General features: G+C 40.8%; 1 protein-coding gene across 6 annotated transcripts in view; it reads left to right on the top strand.

Moving 5' to 3' along the window:
- The window catches only part of daam2 (dishevelled associated activator of morphogenesis 2), a 105397-nt gene that overhangs the window by 16861 nt on the left and 70523 nt on the right, over positions 1–18013 (top strand). The window lies entirely within an intron of this gene.

Here is an 18013-nt window from a genome sequence, read left to right as displayed (position 1 = left end):
AGACGTAGACTTTATGGAGGAAGATTTCATCTAAGCCTTTCAACATTCAAATAGGGCCAGTTTCTGTACAACATATTGCCACATCGGTCTGTTCCATTGTTGGGATTTCTGTGTTTCTGAGAGCTGGGCAGAGATGTCTAAATAATAATAACACGAGCAGATTCTTTCTGGCTGGTTTAATTTTAGATCAAGTTCTGAAAAGCTCCTGTGGATGGAACAGTAGCAGTATGGTCACAAACACCTTCCCTTGTTTCACATTAATCTTCTTCTGCAAGGAAGGCGGAAGGGGACATGTTCTGTAAACACTTTATACAAATACACTTCCTTGAAATGTCCAGCAGGCCCCACAAACAAACATGCCACTACTGATTTGTATGGTAACTAACAACAGAAGCTGAGGTTTAAGCCTTCTTTATTTCTCATACACAGGGTGCAGGCCTTGTTATGCACCTTGTCTTTGGGTTCCTCTGAGTCACACTCCACTGGTTTTGAAGTAATCCACACAAATGCATTTTTTACTGAGAAATCGCTCACCCTGAGAAACTTTTTAATATGATATAGTTATTAACAATACTTATTTGTAGTTGATTTGTTTGTCAGTCTAATGGAAAGAGTACCTGCTGAATACAATAATTTGCAAAGTTACCTTCCACAGATAGAAAAGTGTGGGCGCCCCTGCTTCAGACTTCATGTCCAGTAAGCAAGCGTGTGGAGGATGTCTTCAGCTCCAGCTTCCCTAAGTCCCAGAGGGAAGCACCAGTTGATCTTTGAGGGCCACTTTACACTGGAATGTTGCTTATTCCTGGCATTTTTCAGTTTTTTACCATTTTAGGTCCTGTTAGTGTTTCTATGTGAGGGGAGTTCAGCTTTCAAAGGCTAAGAGATGGCTAAGAGAGATGATTAAAAACAAGCATGGGGAATTTGAGAGTTGTATACAGAGGAATTGTCCTGTTTTGTATACATTTTTGGACGCTTGTCAAAATACGGATACTTGCAGTAAACTGTAGGTGCATGGTGGCATACGATTTACTTGATGAATACTATAAACTTACAACAGAGTCCTGTACATACATGTTGGAAGTGAAAACTATAAGGGAGGCTACAGATAAGAGGTCAGTCAGTCTATCACGCCAGTTTGGTTGTGTATTCAGCCAACATCAAAATCATGTCACAGCCTGAAAGATACTAATACATCAGGTTCTGCAGCATAATTAGTAAGTTGTTATTGTTATCACTAATGCATCTGACTCACACCTCTATGTAAAAGTATATTAGTTAATAAAGCATACAGATTTATAAGAGCCTCACAATTAAGTGGTGGAAATAATACATCCAATAGTTTACACAGTGCAGTCAAAGAGATTAAAACCGTTTATGATGCAGACTTCACAGTAAATGAGCTGCAGGAATCCAATACCAATCAGGAATTTGTCAAGAAAACGAATTAATTGTCTCTGGAGTTGAACTTTGGTTCAAGTATCACCAGTCCAGGTATTTACTCAGCCTGCTATCTGAGGCTGTGTTGGTGTGTGAGTGCCGATGCTTTGCCAGGCCCAGCTCTCCTGCTCAGGACGCAGACGGATTCAGAGCAGGGCCTGGCGAGGTGACGGTGAGGGGCGGGTCGGTGGAGCAGGGAGTCGGGAGTCAGTCTGCCGCAGCTGGTTCCAATCCACACGGCTAAAAATAGCCTCGGCACAAAGAGCTCCCTCATTTCAATCAACCCAGCCAGCCCCCCAGTCCCCCCCAAGCCAGACCTGGCCAGGAAAACCTCCATTTATTTTCGCTGCGTTCCTTTTTTTATTTCTTTCGTTTCCTTTCTTTTTTTTTAAATGTTGCTTCAGTTCTTTCCTTGATCCCCTACTGTATAGTAAAACCTATAAGGAGTGCAATATATAAAATCCACAGGCAAGCCGTTGTTCGAGGGGCAACTTTATAGTGCCGATCTTACATTCAGCAGATTGTGTTTGAGAGAGACGTCTTGTCCTGCAGCTCTGTGGCAGTGGCAGCCCGGGAAGTTCTATCCCTGCCTGCCATGACTGATACAGGACTGGATTGACAAATAAATGAATTCCCTTTATTGACATAGTTGACTCTAGTATACTATGATATTACCGCAGTAAAGAGAAGCAAAATGAAATCAAGGTAAAGCTTGAAGAGATATAATAAACCATGACCACAGAAGTCCATGTTAAAGCAGCATACAAGCATAATGCAACCATGCACACCAGGGACAATGTTCCAAATTAGTGTGGTAAACTTCATCTGTTGCATCTTATATTTTGTTAGTCGCTCTGGACAAGGGTGTCTGCTAAGAAATAAATAATAATAAAATAATAATAACAAAGTCACTAGTTCCTTTAGTGAGTTTGAAATACAGCCAGTGCTGTATATTCCCCACGAACAGCATTACCATAATTCATAGTTTTAACCCCGAAGTCGGGGATGTTGATATAGGGAGGTTATCCGGCAAATGTTTTGTTTAAGCTTTTAATAGAAATGAACAGATGGATATGGGGCATGCAGGGTTTATATTTGTAATTGAAGTAAAAAGTGACATCCTTTGTGTTCTGTTTTTAAAGTAATACATGACAGAATTATATGTACATTGCGATTTACACACACAGATGGCAGTCCTCATAAGTTATCACACTGGGTCAGACTACTCACCTGTAATGCATCACAATACAATTTCAGTCATGAATGTCTTCTGCAGTGCAAGAAGGACACTTCTACCCTAGCCTTAACTCTTGAGTTGTGCTGTGGAAGTCAATCTGAGGTTATGAAGCATCTGTTCAGTAGCTCAGTGTTCGAGTGTTGGGCTGTAGTGTGGAAAGCAAGGTTAGTTTTAAAATAATTTGGCAGTGGTACAGTAACTTTTGTTCCTCTGAGTTTACAAAGAGCTGTAATGAGAGAGACACAGCGAGCTGAAATAATGCACAGCCAGTGTGAAAGTGGATTGAAATAGATTGGTCAGGCCATCTGAAACTGTAAACAGGAAGTATGTTATTTATATTTTTTAAAACTGAATTGAGCAAAGTTTATACAGCACAGAGCTGAGGCCTTGTGTGACAGGGGCTGTCCAGAAAAACTGAAGCTGAGGGAACCATGAGGAACAGGAATGTCTAAGAGTGGGGCGTTTCCTTTGGCTTTCTCTGCACAGCCCTTACTTATGAAATACCTTAATGTGTATGAATAGATCACTTAGTTACATTTTACACAGGTGCAGGGTTAAAATAAAACTACCTTTTCTCAAAATAGTTTTTGAATGAGAGATGCTCATTTGACTTATTCTGCTTTGAACAATCTCATTAAGCTACTTCTTCTAGCGAATGTGTCTCCTCAACATGTTTGACCCAAAACTAAAGAACTGTTTGAGTGGAGACAAGCATAAAGACACCAGCACTTCACCTCCCCCATGCCTCCTGGCTGTAGTTCTCTTGTTTGAGCTTACTGTCACACATTTTAACTTTGTTGTTGTAAATCCTATGATGTGTATTCTTAGCATTTCTGGTTTTGTTACTTATGTTATGTTATTGTCTTCCTGTCCAATTTTTGAAAACCCTTCACAAGGCATGTCAGTGTAGGGTTTCATAGTTGCACATAACTTTTTAAGTTTCAGTGTTCCCATTAGTAAGTGAAGCTATAACTTTCAATGACAAATCACTGTTCTGAATATAAATAATTACATTTAAAGTTTGTTCATTTAACACTTTTATCTGTCAGACAGTCCATGCAGAAATTTACTTTTTTTTGTTGAATCCCAGTATAGTCACACTGCTGAGGCCCTGCTGGATGTCATGTATACCCAGGGTGGCTGTGTGAGTCTGAGAGGTCACGAAGTCACCCTGGTGTGGGTCCTGTTTTCACCTTGTTAAGCAGCAGGGGAGACCCCCTTTATACACATATGCAAACACTAGAGGTCGGAGGTCACAGGGAGCTGACCTCCACACCTGTATCCTCGCACGCGCAATTGCCATCAGTCTGGCTGTGCTGGGCAACTGTCTGGCAGATGTTGCTTTGAGCAGGAGAGATCGCTGTCCAGATGTGTGGGCCCTGTACCGTGCTACAGGGTTTGCACCAGTGCATCAGAGTTGTTTGAACTGAATAAGCAGTATTGTTATTAGACTAAGGGGGACAGCAGACACATAGTCTTTTATATCACTATGCACTGAGTTGTCATACGGATGCTGAATTGTTATAGTAATTGTGATCTTCACAATCAAATACATCATCTTTATTTTAAACCTGGTGCAAATTGGGTCTTCTGCTATTTTGGTTCTGTAAATCTCCCATAACTGTTGATTGTTACTGCACAGGAATAGCCTTAAAAGGCCAATTATTCTGGACTGAACAGAATGAGAATAGGTAACCTCACACACACACACAGGCAGAATCACTTGGTCCTTTATGTAGTGAAAAAACACACTGAAATAATAAATGTACTTTTTTTTTAGTCCAACTCAAGCTGCGCTTGGAGCAGAAGCCCCAAGACACCACTATAACTCCAACTGGAAATAATAAAGCATCCTTTTGAACAGCCTCATCTGGAAAAACAGCTTCCTACTCACCTGTGACAATTAGCTAGGCAGCCTATGAAATGAGAAGACCATAGCTTCTCCAGTCCCCTCAATAACATGCTCATATTTATTTATTTATTGAGAACATTGTCCTTTATTATTGTGTATCAGCATCAGTAGCTTCATTAAAGACAAATAAAGAATAAAAAAAACAAAATTAAACTGATCAACAGAGCTGCGCTCATTTCCCTCTTCTGCTGCAGATTTGAGAAAAGCTAGTGTCCATGTTCGGCTCTCCTTTGGATCGGTGTCAAAACAGACCATAAATAAAATACTGTTTCTTCCAGATCTTAACAGTCTGTGCAGCAGCTGCTTCTATCAGCTGTATACTTTAAACCTCAGTGAACAGTGTAGAGGAAACATGTATTGGGATATAATTCCAAAGTGTATACTGTGTATGTATGCATGTATAACAATTAAAGTGTTAAAATTAAAAATGTCAGTGGGCCGGACACACTGCAAGAACACATCAAAGATGGACAAAGGAAGCAATCTGATGGATCAGAGTTTTACTTACAATTTGCTTAAGTGAAAATCCTCTGGGCAACACACTGTACAGTAGGTGACAGCTGTGAGGACAGTGCATTCTTTGTGGGAAGAGGCAACACATGTGAGGGCAGCTAAATGACCTTTGAACCTGTCCAGTCTGGCTGTGTGACAAAGAGGTCATTGTGTGTCATCTCCATATCCGTGGCGGCTGCCTGACGCATTCCAGGAGACAAACGCAGGACAGCGAAGTCATGGTTAATTATCAGTCACACAGCACTGAACACTTGCCCGGGAAAAAAAATGAATGAAAGGACTGTGAGTAATCATAAACTCATTACACTGGTGGCACACTCTCAGTGCGGCTCTCGCACACTCCACGCCTGCTGTAGTGCTCCAGCACCCTCGCTGTGCTGTACACTGACCCTGGATAAGTATTCATTTCCAGGACACTTAGGCTTAGACCTGTCATTTATAAGCTGTGAATGAATCCATATGCTGGCATCTGTCGGTATACTTCATCATGCTGTAAGAGAAGCAGCCACTACTGAAACTCATCTGCCTGTAAAAAATGGATAAAATGTTTTCTGTAATTCACGAGTGAGCTCCCACTATATAGAGAGGTGTTTCAGATCATTTCAACACCACTATTGTCTTCATCACACGTAGACTGTATTGTTTCAGTGTTTCAAACTACTTTTCTCAGCACAGAATAGTAATATTTTGGTTGTGAAGAATAGCATTTAAAAAGGATATTGCTGGCCGACTTGGAAAGAATTCAGAGATGCAGAATCATTCTTTATTTGAAATGTACACCATGTACAGCCAGAGTAAAGGACAAGAATCTGTGAATTTGGTTTGCGTATTCAGGTTTCCGAAGGGCACAGAGAGAGTCATCCCTGGGGAGCAGTTCATGTTCATGTTCAGTTGAAACAAGGAACTGAGGACACAAGTGGAAATTTAGTGCAGGTGCCTCTAGGACTGGAAATTGGCACGTCATTACACAAGTCATGGGTACACTGGAACAAACTACCTAACCATGTTTTTAAAGCTAATTACCAAGTTGTGATCTACAGTTAATGTGAAAGGGCCTGTTTTTTATTGAAAATTATATTGTAGGTTCTGAGGCATGTGACAATTAGTTTAGTGGTCTGGGGGAACAGGGGGACTATTTAATGGGGATTAATTGTATCCCAAAACTAAAAACAAAAATGAGTTGAAGAGTAAGATTACACCTCTTAATAGAATCTTAACAATCCCATTCCTTTCAGAAAGAAATGCATTACATCACATGCAAGTATTTCAGAAAGAGGCACAGGCTGATGAAAAGAGGTTGTCCTTGGATAGGTCGTTTGCCGGTTGCAGAATTAGGAGCTAATTAGGTTATTTTCACAACAGAGTTTTGACTAATCATTTCAATTAGCAGTGTGGTTAGGTTGCATGTTGTATGGATTAAGGCTCCTTCCTGGGCACAGTGCTGCGTGTTCCTCTTGCACTGTGTGTGTGAGAGCGAGAGAAAGAGAGAGAGAGAGAGACAGAGTTGGAGCAGGAGAAACGATGGAGAGACAAGAAACGGACAGGTGAAAAACTATAAGAAGGGCGCTAGTGAGATGGAGAGAGGCAGAGAGAGGGAGGGTGAGATAGATAAGAGGCTGATAGAGAGAGGCAGAGAGGAGGGCGGAGGGCTTTGGGGGCGTGCGAGAGCTTGCATCTTGAACAGTTTGCTGCTGTGTGCCGTGCTGACACTTTAATCACTTTAATTCCTTGTCTGAGTGGTGTTTCGAATTGAACAGATTGATTAGGGCTGCTGAGAGACTGCGGGTGTGAAGGTGCTTTGTGAGAGGGAGGGAAGGAGAGGTGGAGGGACAGACGGGGCACAGTAGAAAGGAGAGGGAGAGAGAGAAAAAGAGAGAGAGCCTCATCAGTTAAGCAAACAAACTGTGATAACAGCGCTGGGGAGAGTCTCGGCGGCGTGTGGCTGTCAGGGTGCCAGACCGGCTGGTTCAGAGCCAGGGGCTGCACTACGAGGAGCTGCAGCCCTCCTCCCACAGACCCTACACAGGAGAAGTGAGAGCACATGGAAGAGAAAACAGCATTACTATGATGGGACTCGGTACAAGTCCCTGCCACATTGAAATGAGCAGCCTTGTCTCAAGATAGGTGTATCCGCCACCAACGCACACCTGTGTTTGGCACTTTGGCCTACAGCACTGTGCTGGGACTCATACGAATAGTCACACGCAAGGCTGATTTTTATACCAAGGGGGTAATTATAGTTATACATAATTATATATAATTATACAGTAAGTACACACTGGAATTGGATTGCAGTGCACCTTGGCTTCATTTAGTGCAGGACTGTTCTTTTTTTAGAACACCCCTAAATCTGCAATTTCTAAACACTTGGAACTCATTTTAGTTCTTGACCAGTTAAGCAAATCCCTTTGCTCAGTAAATGGAAATCTTGAGGGCTCAGGATATCCACTTTTTACCAATTATGTTTAAATTACTGAATTTGCCTGAACTCCTGCTTATTGCATCTTAAGTTTGTGTTTCCAAGTCTTTGATCAATTGATGATTTTAAAGGTGAAATAAAACAAATGGTCGACCGGGACTCTGCCCATAGTGGTGTCCTCTGTACTGCAGTGAGCTGATGTGCGTCTCTGTGTGTGTGAGTGCTCTGCTGGCTCCGAGGGGTCCTGTGTGAAGCTGGATAGCTATGTGGCTCTCCAGGGAATGGTGGAATGGCCTGTGTATGTGTTTTTTTATGAGGTGTGGGCCTAGGCTGTCGTCTACGCGGCCGGGCAGGTCTGATGTCAGTCCCTCCCCAGGCCGGAGGTCCTCTGCTCATTCCCACACTCGCCGCTGCTAACACACTGACCTCATGACTACAGCTTACGGCACAGACTAGACACAGTACAGCACACATCCCCGCCAACCCGGGCCATGTCAGGATTTTAGCACAACCAAGGTTTTTTAAATTGTGTCATTGATGTAATAAGTAATTAGTCAATCAATACAGAGCTCACTGATCCTAAACTCTCTTCTGGATTGGGAGTTTGGTTCTGGGATTTGGCATCCCTGCCTCTCGATTGTGCTGTAGAAGTGCAGTAGGGCACTGTTGTTTGCCAGTATAGTTCTGTAAAGAGTTTGCACTTTTAACATTATGTACACATTTTGTTTTGGTTTTTTTGGTGTTTGTTTCATCAAATGAAATTGGGATTTAACATAGTGTTTCAGATGAATGGTGATTTTAAAATTCCCAGAGTTGTTTGAAATTCAGTACTGTATTTAGCTAATTTGTTTAAGCTTGCACTACAGGGAATTATACCACTATAATATAATAAAGGGGAAAGTGTATAATTTTCATGTTTTTTCCATTTCCAAGCTATGATTTAAAATATAGGAAGGTTTAGCATTGCTTCATGCCCAATTTATTGATGTATTTATTTACTTACACATGAGAGAACCCTCTGAGAGCTGGATCTCTTTTCCCGGGAATTTCACTCAAAGCAACAAAAACAGGACAGAGTAACCCTTGGCCAAAACAAACAAAATGTAATATAGTATGAAACAACATATCATAAATCATAACCATAGCATCACTCACCTCAATCAATTGTGGAATGCATTGGCTAGGTCATTAAAATAAAACAGTCCAACAGCGATAGCAGATTTTCAGTCTCAATTTAAAACTCTTCTTTTTCCATTGTTTATATATATTTCTCATTGGAATGTTCTTTCTTTGTTTTGCTTTTTCCCTATCTGTTCGAGCAAACCTTTGACAACAGTAATTCTATGAGCAATACCCAAACACAGCCTCAGATACAGGCAAGTGCTCTCTGAACAGGTGATGGAGTATGTGTGTATTTGATTGATGGTGAGAGTGGGTGGTTGTCAGGAGATTGTCAGGCCAGTAGCTTCTTTTGGCTCTGGGACCTAACTTTAAGCATAATTAACCTCCCTGGCTGCTCAATCCAGACTGCTTTAATTGATTCTGTTTGTTTGCTTTATTCCTTGATTGCACTGGCTCCCTGCAACACTCCCATCAATCAGACCTAATGGAGCAATTTGTGCTGTAGCACTGGACTGGGCCAGGCAGTGTGGAGGGCGGCAATGTATATTCATTACAGAAGCAGCAGCCACACAACAAAGCTAAAGCAGAGGAAACAGACCAGCTCCCTTAAATCTGACACATTGGTCTGCTTTCACCACCCTGCAGCTCGTACATTTTCACTCACTTCTGTCATTTTCATTGAGAACAATAATGGCGAAACATAAATTGGTGAACTGTGCTCAAGAGTACTTATCTCAAGCTAAGGCCGGCTAGTGATGTACAAAGTGGCTGGGAGAATCCCAAAGGGCCAGGGGGTGGTGCTGTCAGGATTACAATCTTAGCTCTGGTGCTTCTGTCGGGACACGACAAATTACATTATAGGCAATCATGCAAAACTCAGCAGCATTGGAGTAATGGCAAGGAAGTAAATTAATGTATGTACAGAATTGCTAGAGGATGTACTGATGCTGACAGGAGAGCAATTGAGATTGTTGAGCTTAGCGTGTTCTGTACGCCAATACCACAGACTCCCTTCACGCATGTACTGCCATAAAAGTGCAGGGAGCATCGTTTGCCAGGACTGGAGTGAGCCAAAGACCTCTAACTCCAGGATCCTACTGTCATCTTCTCAAAGTCCTTCATCTGTTCTGAGGAAAAAGTCTCTTTCTGGGCCCTAACAGAATAGTGCTGGTACGGTACCTCCTGCTCTAATTAATATTTCTGTATCCTATGCTTGATCAGTGTGAGATCCAGTTTTGCCCGACTCTTCAGTGTCTTTCCGGGTTTTCTGGCAGATGTTCGCCAGGTATGGAGAGGTAATGGCGATTGGTCCCTGAAACTGCACTTATGGTTGTCTTGTGGTTTCTATGCCGACCCAGCTCTTTGCTAATTACTAACTAAACCCTTCATTGCAACCTTTGCTTCATTAGAGCTTTCTTACCTGTGGACATCGATCATTAGTTTAGAAATTTGCACTAATAGCATTATATCAAGTGCTGGATCTCAGAACTCTCGGTTGAGTTCATTGTTGTCCAGATGTCTGAATGTAAGTGGTTGGGCCCATGTAGAACTAACATATATTGGCAGTGGAATTAAAGTGGAATTGTCACCCAAATCTTGACATGCTTAAATTACAACCTATTAAGATTTGTTTCAACAGCTAATAGGGGAGCATACCTCTTTAAGCCAGTTGTGTACAGACTGAACACATTTCTATGTGCTTTATGGTTTGGATGCAGTATGCTTAAACTAGAATATTTCTGAAACCATGGACTGAGTTCTGAAAACAGAGGGTTTCATAAGCCCAAGTAATTAAGAGCCGTGACTAAATGAAAACCAGAAGACTCAGGAGGTTCTGAGGAGTGGGATTAAGACTCACTCGAGATTTTATATCTTATATTACAGAACAAAGCAATTTACACAACACATTATTTTCAGCTTTTGGAATCCTCTCCCCCTCCCTTCCCCTCCCTTCCCCTCCCTCTCTCTCTCCACCAAAGATACTGAATATATATGTGTGCGCGCATGTGTGTGTGTGTTAATCTAATGTGCTTCAGGTGGTGTATTTTTTGTTATTATCATGGGCAAAACTGATAGGAGTTTTGGAGCTAATTGTTGCAATGTTATCAGGACGCTTTCTTACACTGTTTTTCTGAGGCTGCTGAAATGCTTGTGGTTCCTTGAAGAGAACTGAACCGATTTTCCTCTGTGAATTGTGGGATTCTTATTAGGAATTCAAAAACGAAAGAATGTTAACACATAAAGGAAGTTAGGCTTATCATGCCTTTTCTGTTACTGTGATCCTACTTGTCCTACAGTCTGTTTCTTGTCAAATCTCCCAGAGAATCATCATCTTTGACATGGCTTACTCAAACCCTCTCAAGCTCAACCCTTTTCGTGTAAAGAGGGAATTTTTGTCTTCCGTCTGTTTTGCATCTTGTTACCTTGAGTGGGTCTTGCACAATGACACTTCACCCTCCACTAGTGTATGGTAATTCCTTGCTCTATGTTCTATCATTTAGTATATGCCACCTTACAAGGTTCATTCAGTGAGACATTTCTGTCCTCTTGAAGAAGGTCAACCTGAGTTGCTCAGTAGAAAATAAGAGCAAGAAAGCATAAATGAAAAATGAGGAAAAACAAAATCACTTGTCAGTTGTTCATTTTTTACATCCATAATGAATGTGTGAACTACTTTCCTCCGTTTGACTGAAACAGTGCAGTGAGATGGTGTTTCTTTTCTTGAAGATTTTCTCTTTCTGTCTTGCTTGGCTTTTTTTCTTCCGTAATTTAAACCACATTACTCTGCGGACTTTCAGAAAATATCTGAACGTACACAGTGCCAGAAAAAGACATGCCTTTTAAAAGCATGGTTGAAAAAGAACCAGCAACACAGACATAAAAAAAGATGCAAAGACCGATGGGATGTGTGTTTTGCATGTTGAGAAATAACAGCTTGAGATCCTTCTACACGGCTTCATCTGCTCTCATCTGTTGCATGCTAGTTTATAAAATAAGGTTAAGAACTAAAGCCTCTTTCTTTTTAAATTTCTATTTGAAAGACATGCTTTTGCAGAAATCTTTAGTAACCAGGCAGCAGATCTTTTCCTAAGGTTCAGTCAACATGCACCTGAACACTTAATTCTGTGCTTATATTTTGTGTTCTTTGCCATTTGCCATTTGAGTATATGCTGTTCAGTCCTGTACTGAATGAGCAAGTGCCTCTCATCAATAACCTTTTTTTCTATTCTCCAGTCCTTAAACATAAACTGAGGTCTGGTGGCATTAAGTCTAAGCTTAGATGCCTGGGATTTCTGTCTCCTTGAACCACACACCTTCTGAATATGTCTACATATCTGGGTAATAATGCACCTAAAGCAGGGCATTCCTGAAAAAAGGACAGAACAAAGTGCCCTAAAATGAGAAAAATAAAAATCATAATGAGGAGAATGAGTCCCAATTAAGTGAACATATCTTTAGCCAATTTCAGGACAACGCTGAGTGTACCCAAGGACTGCTGCACATGCTGCTAAACCTACCAGAGCAGACACAGAGATATTATCCTAAGAAAGGTGACAGCCAGGCAGTGTTGACTGTCCTGATCTCCACAAGAACAGCACTGTCAGGAACATTTTCAAAAAGGCTAGGCAGCTATTTTGAACAAATGATTATAATACAAAACTGGCCACGCTATTATTATACCAAAAAATTCTGCGGTAAAGTAAAGACTGAATTACTAAATGTACAGGTGCTACATTCTGTCCAATAAAACCTCTGCAATCTAATGAATACATTTTACGTAAGTGTTTGTGCTTTTATATTTTAATTAAAATTTCATTATTTTTAGTAGAACCATAAAATAATAATTATTATTTTATATATATATATATATATATATATATATATATTTAAATCAATTTTCAATAATACATCCAGTAGAGTTGTGGTTATATATTCGTCTAAAGTAACAGGAGTTGGCTGCAGGCATTTTAAATAAAGATGACTTTTGCTTCCTTTGTGATTGCAGTGTATGAGGAGCTCTTTGTAATTCAATTCAGGGGGCTTTAGAGGACTATTTTAAAGTTGTTAAAATGCACTTATTACCCATACACTGCCTATAATGGTCTCCGATTGGCATTCCGGGCATTGCCCACAGGCCTCGGGCCTCATTTCCTTCCATCAGCAGCTGTTGACCTCTGACCTGTGGAGCTGGTTCAGATGAACAATGTCTAGTGTACCCCCAGTCTACTCCATTCCTACCATCGCCCCCTGCCACAGACTGTGCTGGCCAGCCTGTAAAACCCACGGCCTGTCAACGCTGAGAACACAAGAATTTTTACACCCGATCGAGTGGAAGTTTGAAGTCTCCTTCTGGCATGTCCTTGTGTGGAGACGTGACTGGGCTGTCTTTTAGTTTCATTTTGAAAGTCATCTGTTCCTTATTTCACTGACTGTAATTCAGAGAGCATATTTCAAAGACACTCAACTTGTTTTATACTTTCTTGCAATAATAAAATAAAAGAAGATAATGATTATTATTAATATTATCATAATTTTGCAGCCTTATCTTTGTCCAGTATACTTTACCCAGTTATTTTACCTCTGCATTGCTGGTCTGTGTGACTGTTTGTCAGTGTCTGTGTTTTTCAGTCAGTATGTGTGTGTTCTGGCTTCTGCTTTGTCAAGTAGACATCATCAGAGCTTCACCTCCGCAGAATACAGTGGGCGTAGCAGGCAAGAAGAGAGCTTTTTCTGTATTATCTGCACTTTCCAGTCACAAAAGTTGTATCTCCGTTACAAAATGTCAGAGCTGTAGCAAGAGATAGAGTAGAGGATAAGCATTATTTTGTAGGCTTTTTCCAAGTTCACTCTATATGCAGTCAGCAAAATTTCTTAATAGAATCAGAAGTTAAAACTAAATGATATTTTAGTTTTAGTTGATGTTGAGGCTACACAAACTTACCATTGCAGTCCTAGTGGTCTGTGTGCTGGAATGCATGACGCCTCCTTTACAGCTAACATATTAATAGCTGTAATTGCAGAGCTCTTTTCTATTTGGGGGGCAGGAGTGGAGTGGGGTCTACCCATGTCTGGAAAGTGGGTCAGGACGCACTGACAGCCTGTCACAAAAGTCAAGTGTAGTCAGCTTGTATTGAAGAACCCTGTCCTAATAAACATCTGCGCTATTCAGGTCATGGAGCATCAGAAACTAATCTCATATTTATTAAATGACTTTTATAGCAAAGTGAACACGAAACCTTGGTATAAAAAAAGGATTGCTACTGCAAAAAGCAGCTATCAGGGCGTGGCAGACATTTGTGTTTGGCTGAAGACTTGGTGCACCTTTCCCCATTTTGCAACTCTTCTCTTTGTCCACCATTATTGTAAGCTTTCATCAAATCCATAGACAACCAAGTATCACTTTCTTTCTATTGGCGTCTTTATTCTGCAGATGTTTGTGGAACAGGAAAGGAACTTGTTGTTAAGTATTGTTTGGATTTCAGTCATGCTCAGTGTAACGAGCTCATGATTTCAACCATGTGTTACAAACAAGTGTCTTTCAGTTTTCTGCAGATTTTGAACCAGATTGACTCCATTTTGCCCATTTGTTTTGAACAGGGGATTTGCATCGATTGATGTTGCAATACTGTGGAATGTAGAGAAGCAGCAGCTCTTCAATGAACATCATAAATAAGTTTATATCAAGTACTGAACAATCAGCAGGTTTTAATTCCTTTTAAAGAAGTACTGGATCAAGCATTGGGTCCGGAGGCAAACCTAGGAAATCTGGCCTTCATGTTCAAGTGTTTGAAGTTTAGAATTATCTTCAACAGATGCTGAAACATGTTTTTTTTTTTTGGTAAACATTGAGAAAAGTATTTATTCTGAACATTGTTACAGCAAAGTGCTGTTTTCTTCTTGGAAGTGATTTTTGCCTGCACTGTTTAAAATATATATTTCCCTGAAAGTACAGCATAAAGTCCTGTATTGCTTGTAAAAAACAAAAAACTATGTATTCTTATTATTAATAATCACAATAATAATGTTTTGAAGTACCTCAATGAATTCCCTTGCCTATTTAATTATTCTGAAGTTTTTATTGATTTGTTTTGTAGTAAGTAGGTCCACAATTGAATCAATCTACACACAAAGCAATGCTGCTGTTTTAGGGGGAAATTATCCTCATACACAGGAATGTAGGAATTTTGAGAGAGAAAAACATGTCTGACAGATAAATTGTACATTTTCTGGATAACTTCTGCATTTAATTTTCTAGTGGTAACACAGATCAGTTAGGTTGCGGCCTATGTGTAATCTTTAAGGCCCAAACTGCCTTAGATGGTGTGTTAATAGGGATGGCCAGCTGGACGTGTGCTCTCTGGAGTTTAACATCTGTAACGCATTGTCATGCAGCAGACCTGTTTCTTCTCCAGCAATTGAAGTTTGAGTCCATGTTTTTTTTTTCTTCTTGTGGATCTCACCACCCTGCTCTCTGCTCTCGCTTTATATGATAGAAAGGCAGAGAGACAGCCACAGAGAGAAGGAGGAAGAGAGAGCAAGGGCAAGGATCACAGTGAGGAGTGTGAGAGAGAAAGGTGGAGAGTTTCCTCACTCTGAGCTCACCCACTCAGACGCACGTACACACTCTGGCACCCTTCGGCTGGCACGCCCTTGCCATGTCCCTGCCCTGCACACACAGCAGCCCAGGGCCCTCACACTGCAGGAGTCGTGCACAGGGGCGACTGAAGGAAGCAGGGATTATCAGATCCATGGGAGAAAATCACAGCAGTCCAGGTTTTGCATTTGTTTTTAAAACTACACGATTTCTGCATTGAGGCTAATACCCTCATGTGTCATAGGATTTAGTATAAACAGGGGTATTAGTGTTAAAGGGCTTTAAAATGACACAGGGGTTCATTGAAGATTCAAGGAAAATTTAAAAATATATATAATTGTTAAAGGTTATTGTTGTATAATATAATAATAATAATAATAATAATAATAATAATAATAATTAACTGTTTTCAGAAAAAGCAACCCCTATTATCCTTAAGACTGAATTAGAGGAAATGGAGTGGCAAACTGTAGAAGTGAAAAGCGCTGCCCCATTGTGGCTCAGAATAGTGTGCAACATAAAATTGATTCCCCCAATCTCTTGCTATAAATAACATTTGTAGAAGAAAGCTAATAAATATAAGCTATGAAAATGAATAAAAGAAATCTGAAACTTTCCAGATATGACAAGAACATTTGAAATGAATCTACACTTTCCTGTCTCCTAGTTTGCGAGTTTTAATTTTTCAATTAGGACTGCAACATGGTTCATCAATAGAGTCTGTGAATAGTTCATGAGCTAAAGACTGAGGAATGTGGAGTGCTGTTTATTTTAAGCTGTGTTTATGCAGCATCTGCCAAGACTGCAACATGCTGTATTCTATCTCATGTTAAAACAAACAGACGGGAGGGTTCCCACATGGAGGCCAAGTGCATTCACACCAGCAGGGGTTAAGTATGCTGGAAATAGCACCCGCGTACTGACCTCCGCATTTCACTTTATTTTATTTTGTTTTCTTAAAACAAACGAGTTAAAGCAAATGTCCAAAAATGGACAAAGCCCATGCATATACATGTGTAAGCAGTATACATAATTAATAGGATATTAGTGCATTCTTAATTGTTTTATTAAAAAAAATTAAATGTGGCTCAATTGTTATCCACATCCTGACATGGCATATAGTAATGATTTCCCTGAATACATCACTCCTAATTGCTATTAATTCCATATTTATTGTATTTTTTTAGCACAAAAAGTAGCTTACGTTATATAAGTGAAATTGAATTTTGTAAACATAAATCCCTAGAAGGCGCATTGCTGTACAACAATGTTTTCCTCCCAGGTAGCCTTTAGTAAACAGAGTCTGTAGATAATAAGAGAATGATGTTGAGCTGTAGGGCACAGACAATGCTGGTTCATTATTAAATGAAGTCAACATGAAGCCCAAGAAGTAGATTTTATAGTGGGTCACTGATCTAACTAGGGCCCTCAGCTAAAATGCAGTTCAGAGGACATTGGCTTGCTTGTTGCCTTTAGACTTTGGCGTCCTGGTGTCTTAATTGACTGGAGTGACAGAAATGACGTGGGTTGAATCAGAGTGTGAAGTAAGAAAGAGCCCATTCTTCTAACACATCTTAAAAGTGACCTTGGCGTCCCACTGAATCGGGGGGTTGTGGGGGCTGTGACTCAGCTCACAGGCAGCCTGGGGTGACGGGGGCAGAGTGGGCTCTACACAGCCCCCTTCATGTGTCTGATGTGGGTGCCTGGGGGCCAGGGGGGGCTACCCTCTCTGTTCCTCAGGAAGCTGAGCTGGGGTTGCCTTTCCAAGTTGCTCCCAGTCCTTTGGAAGTCAAGAAATCGGCACTTTGTTAGCTGTCCTGCCTAACAGTTCGCTGGTGTAGAAAAACTGTATCAGACTATAGTAAAGGTGACAAATAAGAGGAGGTGATCAAACGCATAGTATGGTAATCCAACTTTGTACACAAGGCATGTGCCAAGGCTTAGAGCAGGATGGACAGCTACATAAAATTGGGTTTGGTCCTGGTCTTCATGAAGTGGCTGGGGATGGTGTAGCCAAAGCAAGACTTTCTCTGTCTTCAAACTCCTTCTGGATGTTATGATTGTAGATCGATGTTATGAATAAATAAGTGTTTTTTACTCTGATGGGGGGGATTGGGGGGACTAACTAATGTATAAATCATTTCCCAGCGTACAGTAAGTGTGTCAGCAGCTACTGACAGAGCAACTAGCATCATTGTAGCCTCCTTTTCCACTGACCTATTTCTCAGTGCTGCTTGGTGCTATGATGACATGAGAGAGAGAGAGGGAGGGAGGGAGGGTTGTAGGGGTTGAATGACAAATGGCAGGAGCTCCCCCCACCTCTACCCACCATCCCTCTCTCCCTCAGTCATTAAGCACCACAAAGCTAGTGAACTTTACTTCCTGCCTTGGGGCTTTAGTTTCAGTGCTGTGCGGCTGTGTGTGAGTCTGTTTGTTTGCTATTTTGTGTGTGTATGTATGAAGATGTGAATTTGTGTGTTGTGGGCGCGCGTGTTTTCTGAGTGTGAATGACTTTGCTTGAGTGAGCTGGTATGCTTTTTTCTGTGTGTGTCCCATTACGGATGAAGTTGGTCATCACAGACTCTATTTTCCTGATGAGAAAATTAATTGGGTATTGATTTCTGAACAGGCTCCATCCTGTGAATGCAGTGATGTTGGACAGTTTGGGTGGGGGTTGAATTGATTAATTAATGTATAGTTTTTTTCATTATTCTTTATTTGTATTTTGTTTTAGTTTCCTGACTCCAATTTAACACCCCACAATCCCCAGAGTTTTCT

The sequence above is a fragment of the Amia ocellicauda genome, chromosome 1 (genome assembly GCF_036373705.1).
Source record: "Amia ocellicauda isolate fAmiCal2 chromosome 1, fAmiCal2.hap1, whole genome shotgun sequence".
Classification (NCBI taxonomy): domain Eukaryota; kingdom Metazoa; phylum Chordata; class Actinopteri; order Amiiformes; family Amiidae; genus Amia; species Amia ocellicauda.
The sequence above is the reverse complement of the archived record's forward strand: the minus strand, read 5'-3'. Positions and strand labels throughout refer to the sequence as shown.